Raw genomic sequence first — 8,453 nt, 5'->3', positions numbered from 1 at the left:
CTCCTCTAAGATGGAGCTGCACCAACCATACCATGTGATGTCCTTCTGTTGGCACACCTGCCTTAGAGAGGAAGGGCAGAAGGGGAATCAAGTAACTGGAGTAGAGAACATACCAAATTTAGCACACTCTGACCTCATGCTGCCTTGAGTGCTCCCTGCCATAACCCCTGCCCCTCTTGAGGGAGGCAGAGAGGAGCTAGAGACCACTCCTGAAAAAGGGAACCTGAGTGGGAGTAGAGAACAAAGGGGGCAGGACAGAGGTGAGGCTAAGGGTTGACTGCTCATGTCAGATTTTCAGATGCCCTAACTGAGTTCCCATGTACCCAGACATATGCTGCTTATCTGGCATGAGTAGGACTAATTCAGCAGGTGAAGCTGGAGTTGCCTTTGACTATCCTCCTGACCTTTGTTCAGGGCATGCCCAGCATCACATGAGGCAGAGCATGTGTAGTCTCAGCTCAGCCCACTTGGTCCCAAATCCCATTCCCCAAGCAGTCACGGAAGATGAAACATTCCTAAAAACATATATTTTATTTATTTTTACAAAACATCAGTGGGACCAACAGAGATTCCCCTGCCAAAATAAAAATTAAGGAAAAATTACAGATTGTACAGTCTAACACACACGAGTCTCCCTTTCAAAATTCTCTTTATTCTGGGTTGCCTGGGGACCTGCACCCCTCCAGAGGAACAAGTACAGCCTCCAGAGTGCTGAAAAACATAGGACAGAAAAGGAACATCAGTGAGGAAACAAACATAGGCTCCCCACTTCTAGTTCCCCACCCAAAATATCCCCAAGGAACTATGTTGACTTCCCCATAGTACTCCATCACTGAGTAGTCATTCCCTGTTACCCCTGGTGAATAGCATAATCTCTGGGGAATCCACTGTAAAAGGTAGAAGAGGGTGGAAATTGACTGGGCCTCATGAAGGGGCCTAGTGGTCTATCATCCTGTCAAAGATGATCTTCACCTCTCCAAGTGATGGCTCCTAGAGAGAAAAACAAAGAGCAAAGAAACATTCAGGCAATGGCCACAACACCAACAGGTTATACACAAGTCAAAAAAACATGGAACATCAAAATAAGAATTTCAATAAACACAGAACAAATAACGCAGTCATAGTCAAACCTTCATCTCAAGCACTACAACTCAAAGGCAATATGCTTCTGGGCACCATGCTCAGTGGTGGTCAGGCAGGGATTCTGGGGGATACTCCTAGCTTGTTTCCATGCTGTCCTCCTGTGTGAGGGTATAGCAAGGTTGGGGCTGGCATAGCCACTACCTCACATAGTATATATGCAGCTACTCCTGCAGGACAGAGCCATATGAGGCAGACAATGTGGAAAATCAAACAGATAAATGGAAGCACATTTACTCTATGGCTCTTTGGCATTATGTAACTAAAGCAAGGAGGAGCGCATCCTAGTTTGGGCCAAGACCCATGGTTATACAATCTTTGGCCTTGTCTTCACTAGGAAAAAGGTGTTTTTTAAGATGTGCTAGCTGACGTGCTACTGCAGGGGTGAGCAAACTATGGCCTGGGGGCCACATCCGGCCCGTCAGACTTTTTAATCCGGCTCTAGAGCTCCCGCCGGTGAGTGGAGACCGGGCCTTGCCCTGCTCTGGTGCTCGAGCCAGGGAGTGGGATCGGGGGCTTGCCCTGCTCTGCATATGCCATGGCTCTGCATGGCTCCCGGAAGCAGCGGCATGTCCCCCCTCCAGCTCCTAAGTGTAGGGGCAGCCAGGAGGTTCCACACGCTGTCACTGCCCCAAGCGCCAGCCCTGCAGCTCCCATAGGCCAGGAACCATGGCTAATGAGAGCTGCAGGGGCGGCACCTACGAACAGGTCAGCGCGCATAGCCGCTTGGCCGCGCCTCCGCGTAGGAGCTGGAGTGGGGACATTCCGTTGCTTCCGGGAGCTGCTTGAGGTAAGTGCTCCCCAGAGCCTGCACCCCAGACCCCCTGCCCCAGCCTTGATCCCCCTCCTGCCCTCCAAACCTCTCGGTCCCAGTCCAGAGCACCCTCCTGCACCCCAACCCCTCATCCCCAGCCCCACCCCAGAGCCTGCACCCCTAGCTGGAGCCCTCACCGCCCCGTCTCACACTCTAACTCTGTGCCCCAGCCCAGAGCCCCCTCCCGCACCCTGTACTCCTAATTTCTGGCCCCACCCCAGAGCCTGCTGGAGCTGGAGCCCTCACCCCCTCATGCACCCCAACCCCCAATTTCATGAACATTCATGGCCCGCCATACAATTTCCATACCCAGATGTGGTTCTCGGGCCAAAAGTTTGCCCACCCCTGTGCTACTGTGTTAAAATCCCAGTGTATACAAGGCAAGGCATAGTTTTAAATGTGTTAGCTGGCTGACGTAAACTCTGGTCTCTCCCTAGATGGCCAGCTTGTAACTGGTATTTCCAAAGAAATTGGTGTGCCCACAACATACTGAAAATTCCTGTACAACCCTGAGCAGCCAAACCCAAGTGTCCAATTTCTCTACTATGTACCCATTTCACCAGCTTTCAAAATTCCTCTGAGAAAGGATTTAGTTGGGTTTTGTATTGAATTTATACAGTGTGCCTCATGTCCTCCCTAGGAGAGTCAGACAAGGTTTGCTCCACACAGCACCAGAGATGCAAATCTCATTCCTGTTTCAGTGCAGCCTTTCAAAGGGGCACTAGCACCGTTTCCATGGCAACCACACATATGAGTCAGCTGTAGTTGCCATGGAAACAGGAGGAAATGACTGGGAACCAGGAGAACTAGTCCCAGAGGAAAAAAACATGTTAACAATAAATAAATAAAATTAAAAACCCTGCTCTGAAATTCTGAGGTCTCAGAAACAAGGGAGCAAAACAGAGGTGGGTGCAATCACTCTCCCATCATACTATTTGCTTTGTTTTTTACCTTCTTGGGAGACAAAGGCAAAGAAGTAGGTACTATCCTGGTGATTACTATGAGGTGAGCTTCTTGAGGTCCTTGGCCTGGTCTGCTGACCCTGTTGGGATGATCTGCACTAATTAATCTCTAGCATGGAGCTGCAGACCAACACTGGCACTTCCGATCTCTCTCCCTTCCACATTGTCCGTGCCCTGGAGTTGGGGCTGCTCCCGAATTTTGAAACTTGTCTTTGGAGAACCCAAGCTTCATCAACGGGTACTGTGTCCACTAATGGGAGGCAGCATGCACTGTCTGGGACAGTCAAGGCCTTAGTCTGGGGAACTCACGTAACTGCTGGAAATGTTCCAGAATCATAGAAGTTAAAGACAGGAAAATCCTACTAGACTACCTAGGGGCCAGGGCAGGATTATTCCCTGCAGTCTTTTCTCCAAGGGTGTGTCCAGCCATGTTTGAAATGTACAAAGGATTTCACAGCTTCAGATATCTCACTGTGAGGGCATTTTGCTGGAATTTATTGGTAACTTACATTCTTCTTGGAGTGCTTGCACATATCCATTCCAGTGTAGGTGTGTGCTTACCCTGAGCACAGCCGACAGAAAGTTTTCCCTCAGTGGTATCCATCTAGTCGGCTCTGGTGCCTCCTGGAGTCGCACGCTCATAGCGCTGGTATAAAGGGTCTGCCAACCCGCAGCCCCCTTAGTTCCTTCTTGCCAGCCAACTCCAACAGAGCGGTAAGAGGGAGGGTCTTGGAATGGACAAGTGCAACACATCTCAAAGAACAACAGTTACAGAAAGGTTAGTAACCGTTTTTTCTTTCTTCAAGTCCTTGCACATGTCCATTCCAATGTAGGTGACTCCCAAACAGTTGTGCAGGTGGAGGGTTCGGAGTTTATTCCTATGCTGATTGCAGCACCACTCAGCCAAATCTAGAGCTGACCCGACAGATACCACTGAGAGAAAACTTTCCAGGGGCTGTGCTCAAGGCGAGCACACACCTACATTAGAATGGACATGTGCAACGCATCTCGAAGAACAACAGTTACAGAAAGGTTAGTAACAGTTTTTTTTCAGTGTTAAAATTTATTATTATTATTAATCAGACAAAGATAAAAATTATTAAAATAGAAAAATGATGGGTGCTGGAGGGTGGGATGAGGGAAGGTAAATCCAGCCTCCACCTAGTGAAAGAAGGGTTCTGAGTTTTCTTTAGATTGAGAATGAAATGGGGAAGAGCACAGGGTCTGAGGTGAAGAGTACAGATGGAGGGAGAGCAAGCATGGGAGGTGAGGTTGCAGAGGTATGGGAGAAGAGATGGAGACGGGGCAGAGTTAAGGGGATGGGGGAGTGCCAGCAGAGGAAATGGAAGGTGGGGCAGAGAGTGCAGGATTCAATTAAATGCGATGGGAAAAGGGAAAGAAGATGGAAGTGAAAGAGCAGAGCACAGGAGTCAAAGTGGGGAATAACTGGTGAGGGGAAATGAGAGGGAGGCTGGGTCAGTGTTGGCACCAATGTGGGAAATGACAGGAAGGGAGAGAAGAGGGGAGATGGAGGTAGGGACAGTATTACGGGAGCAAGGCGGAGAGAAGAGAGGGGAGATGGAATCTGGAGAGAGCACTGGGGCAGGGGCTATGTTTGATTGTCTTGAATACTTCACCAGAGTTCCATGACTTTTCTAAAATCAATGGGTGATGTATGTTTGTTAGCTAATTCCCTTAACACCCTAAAGAGCAAATAATTCAGCCCAGTGTACTGGTATGCTTACATTTTCCAAGTATTTCTTTCCCTGCTCTTTATCAATAGTTAATAGTGTAAAATCTTCCTTATGTTCTAATTGTCCAACCATTTTTCATTGTTTTCTTATTGAAGACAGATTTAGAAAATTAACTCAGTATCTCAGGAGTCATTAATTTCATCCGTCTTCTCATTTTCTGATCTCAAGTCCTACCTTTCTGTTTCAGACTCCCTCTCATTCTGAGTGTAAATAAGGGAGTTGCTCCTTTAGTCTTTACATACATGTAATTCCTATTGAAGTTGGTGGAAGTGTATGTGCAAAAGGATTGCAGGATTGGGCCAGAGGACTCTCACTTAAGGGGCTAATAAACTGCTCACATTTACTGAGGGGGAGAAAGAAAAAATTCTTTATTCAAAATGTAAATCTCTTCCTGCTGTGGAGCAAACCCAAAAGTCAGCCTTCAGGATATAAATATTTATGCCTTTTGCATGAACAGCAGACGTAACATTTTCAATTAATTGTCGATGTTTCCATTTCTCTGGCTGCTGCCGCTTTCACTCACAATATAGGAGAGAAATATGGATAAGGGGCCCGCTTGATTTGCCTAAGCTCAGATCCCTACCATACTTCCACAGTCAGTAAGATGAAATCATTCCTTGAAATGTTTATTTATTAGTGTTTAACTTATTTTTCCCTGTCTTTTTTATTTCCTGTATTTTATGTGAAGTGAATCTGGTGAAAGATGTCAGACTAATGCCCGAATACATAAAATCTCACAGGACAGGTATAGTCCAGGCAGCAGCAGTACACGTTTTCTCACATATGCACATACCCTACCCTGGCAATATTATCTCAACCCTACCCTGGAAGGACCCCTCTGAAGATGAGAAAAAAGCTCAGTCTCTGTGACTCATTTGGCCTGTGGCCTCTCTGCTGGGGCTGCCAACAAGGGGGCCAGTTAGTGCCAAATGTAATGGGTTTTATGATATGGACACCAATTAAGTAGAAACTAGATTGAGACCCACCAAATTTATTTCACATGGGCCAGTAAACAGCTTTCAGTCACAACTGGCCTGGACTGAAACATGTTGACTGTGAAATTAAAGGCAGCAGCCATCCTGTATTCATTCACAGATATCAGAGGGGTTTTTTTGTTTTTTTGTTTTTGGTTTTTTTTTTATACTGAACAAAGGAATTCCAGCTAGGACACCAGGATTATCATCAATTCTTTTTGAAAAGTACTGTGTGAAGCAGCATTGTGTACTGGTTAGAGCAGGGGTCTGCTTGTCAGATGACCTGTGTTCTCTTCCCAAATCTGCCACTGACTCACTGGATGAGCTTGGTTTTGGAGGTCTATCTGTAAAATGGGGATGCTACATATCTACTTTTGTAAAAGGCTTTTAAGTCCTCAGATGACAGGTCCTATATAAGTGCAAATCATTAATTATTATCTACCTCCTACTCTTTAATTTCACCTGAGCAGCCACCAGAGCTTTGCAGAACAGTCTTTTGAAGATCTCCTCTGAAGGATGCAAGTCCATCTGTAAAGCACACCGGCTGTGCTCTGGCTGTATTACAGCATCAGCATTGGGAAGAAGCCCAGTCCAATTCTGGGACTTGAGCCCCATGACCTCAGAAATATATATTTAAGATATATTTTGCAATATTTTAAATCAATTGTAAAATGAAATCTGGACTGTGATTGGTCCATAAAGATGGATAGTTAGGAATAGCACTGAAGAGGCCTTCTTCCTGCAGGGGGACTGACAAAGGCTGATGATGCTAAGCACAGCTGGTTGGGAACTTTTTGACAAAATGTTTTTTTTTTTCTGTCAGAAAATGCAGAATCATTGGAACCAAAACTGCTTGCGGGAAAAGGTCGGTTTTGATGAGTTTCTCGTTTCAGAAAAAAATCGGAAAAAGAAGTTTTGAAATTGTCCCATTTGAAAAGTTTCATTTTTTGGTTTGAAATTACTTTTCATTTTGAAATGTAAGTTCATTATAGTATTTTTTGTTAAACAAAAATGGTCTGCATTGAAACAAAGTGATTTCATTAGCCCAAACTGAATTTTTTTCAGCTTGTTGGTAAATTAACATTTTTGAGAGTTCAACTTTTTTTCCAGATGCAGGATGGGAAAACATTTCAAATTCTTCAAAAAATTTTTGGGACAGGAAAACCATTTCCTGCCCAGCTTTGACTTCTTTCTCTACAATCTTGGTTTTTACTGATGTCTCTCATTTAATCCTAATAATGATACTCTCTCATTTCTACAGCTCCTTTCTCAAAGGGAATAGGTGCGGACCTGGGTAAGCCAGAAAATAAAACTTACTAGAGCTGGCATATTTAACTTTGAAATTGGCTTGATGCAGACAAAACCAAAGGACTCTACTGGAGCCTGAGGGGAGGATGGGATCAGAAAACATTCAGTGGAGAAGCAGCAGTTAATGGGAGACAGGGGAAGGCAGGTGTGCAGGAGGCAAATGTTGAAGGGTAACTGTTCCCATACTCCCTTCCCCGTGGGATACTTCTGCTTAGCCTCCTATCCTGGCCACGGGCCAGCACCCACAGTGGGTTTGGCTCAACTTCTCACCATTTCCTGATACTTTGTGGGGACACAGAAACTGAGTGGGGGTTGAATCAAGCCAGAAGATGCTCTTTCATATGGTCCTGCCTCCCTAAGTGGCTCTGGCAGAGAGCTCTTTCCTCTCTCCGAGGTTGTCTACACTACTAGTTAGGGGTGTGATTCCCAACTCACATACACATATTCGTGCTAGCTTGGTAAGAGGTAGCGCAAGTATAAATAGGGTAATTGCGGTAGCATGGGCAGCAGCAGCTGTGGCATGGTTTAGCTGTGCTGAGTACAAACTCACCTGAACACTGTTGGTATGTACTTGGCATGGCTAAGCCATGCCTTCACAGCTGCTGTCAATGCTACCGCTACTACACTACTGTTTATAATCATGCTAGCTCACATCAAGCAAACATGAATATATGTATGCGAGCTGGGAAGTCATACCCCTAGATCATAATGTAGATGTAGCCTAAGGAGACAGGACTTGCCTGAGAGCTGCACAGCTTGCCTGCGATGTGGCTGCTCATTGAGCTTGTGGGTGAGGTCGGCCTTGCTTTTCACCTTCCTGAAGAGATGAATTGCTCTTCAAAGGCAGCTCTCACATGTACTGTTGCTATGGAAACAGGGTCTGCTCTAAAACCATCCATGTTGCAGTGCAGGGACTGAGGTTCTGTGATACCCTAAGCTCGTTGGGTGTATATCTCACATAGATCTGTGTCTGATGCCTTGCTTATCTGGGCTTCTGCTTGCCCACATTTACTGTACTCTGTGTTACTTTTCTCTTCTCTCCCTGGATTCCTCACCTGGATACCTTTTTCTCCCCCTCTCTGCTGTGCTGACTAGGAAAAAATCTCAAATCTCCTACAGAATATTAAAGGTAATCCCTATTATGCAACCCTGAAAAATATGAAGCAAGTGACTATCCTTATTCCACTGGATGGCGCACAGCATGGAATGGTGAGGCTACCATTGTTGGCAGAATGAAGAGGATGGTGGGGGTATATGGCAAGAAACAAGATCAGAGATGCAGGTCATGGTGGAATTGTGCAGAGCCTTGAAGAAGAGGTCAAGAATTCTGAGCTGGTGAGCAAGTGGAGAGATGTAAATATGCAGTAGGTGTAAACATAGTGCCTAAAGGTAAAAGGAACTCAGACACTGAATATGGAGGCTACTCAGGCACCAGGCATGGTGTGCAGCTGTGGTGTTAAAACCATCATTGCCTGTGCCTTGCTGGTGATATCAGCTTGCT

General features: G+C 45.9%; 1 long non-coding RNA gene across 4 annotated transcripts in view; it reads right to left on the bottom strand.

Moving 5' to 3' along the window:
- Positions 1–520: 520 nt before the first annotated feature.
- Positions 521–8,453, bottom strand: part of LOC112059062 (uncharacterized) — a 33,247-nt gene continuing 25,314 nt past the window's right edge. For all 4 annotated transcript variants that reach the window (XR_010600707.1, XR_010600709.1, XR_010600708.1 and 1 more), the window contains one exon: positions 521–990. This is a non-coding gene — a long non-coding RNA (uncharacterized LOC112059062). The remainder of the gene's footprint in view (positions 991–8,453) is intronic.

Source organism: Chrysemys picta, chromosome 4, assembly GCF_011386835.1.
Source record: "Chrysemys picta bellii isolate R12L10 chromosome 4, ASM1138683v2, whole genome shotgun sequence".
NCBI lineage: Eukaryota > Metazoa > Chordata > Testudines > Emydidae > Chrysemys > Chrysemys picta.
This window is presented reverse-complemented; position numbering and strand designations above follow the sequence as displayed.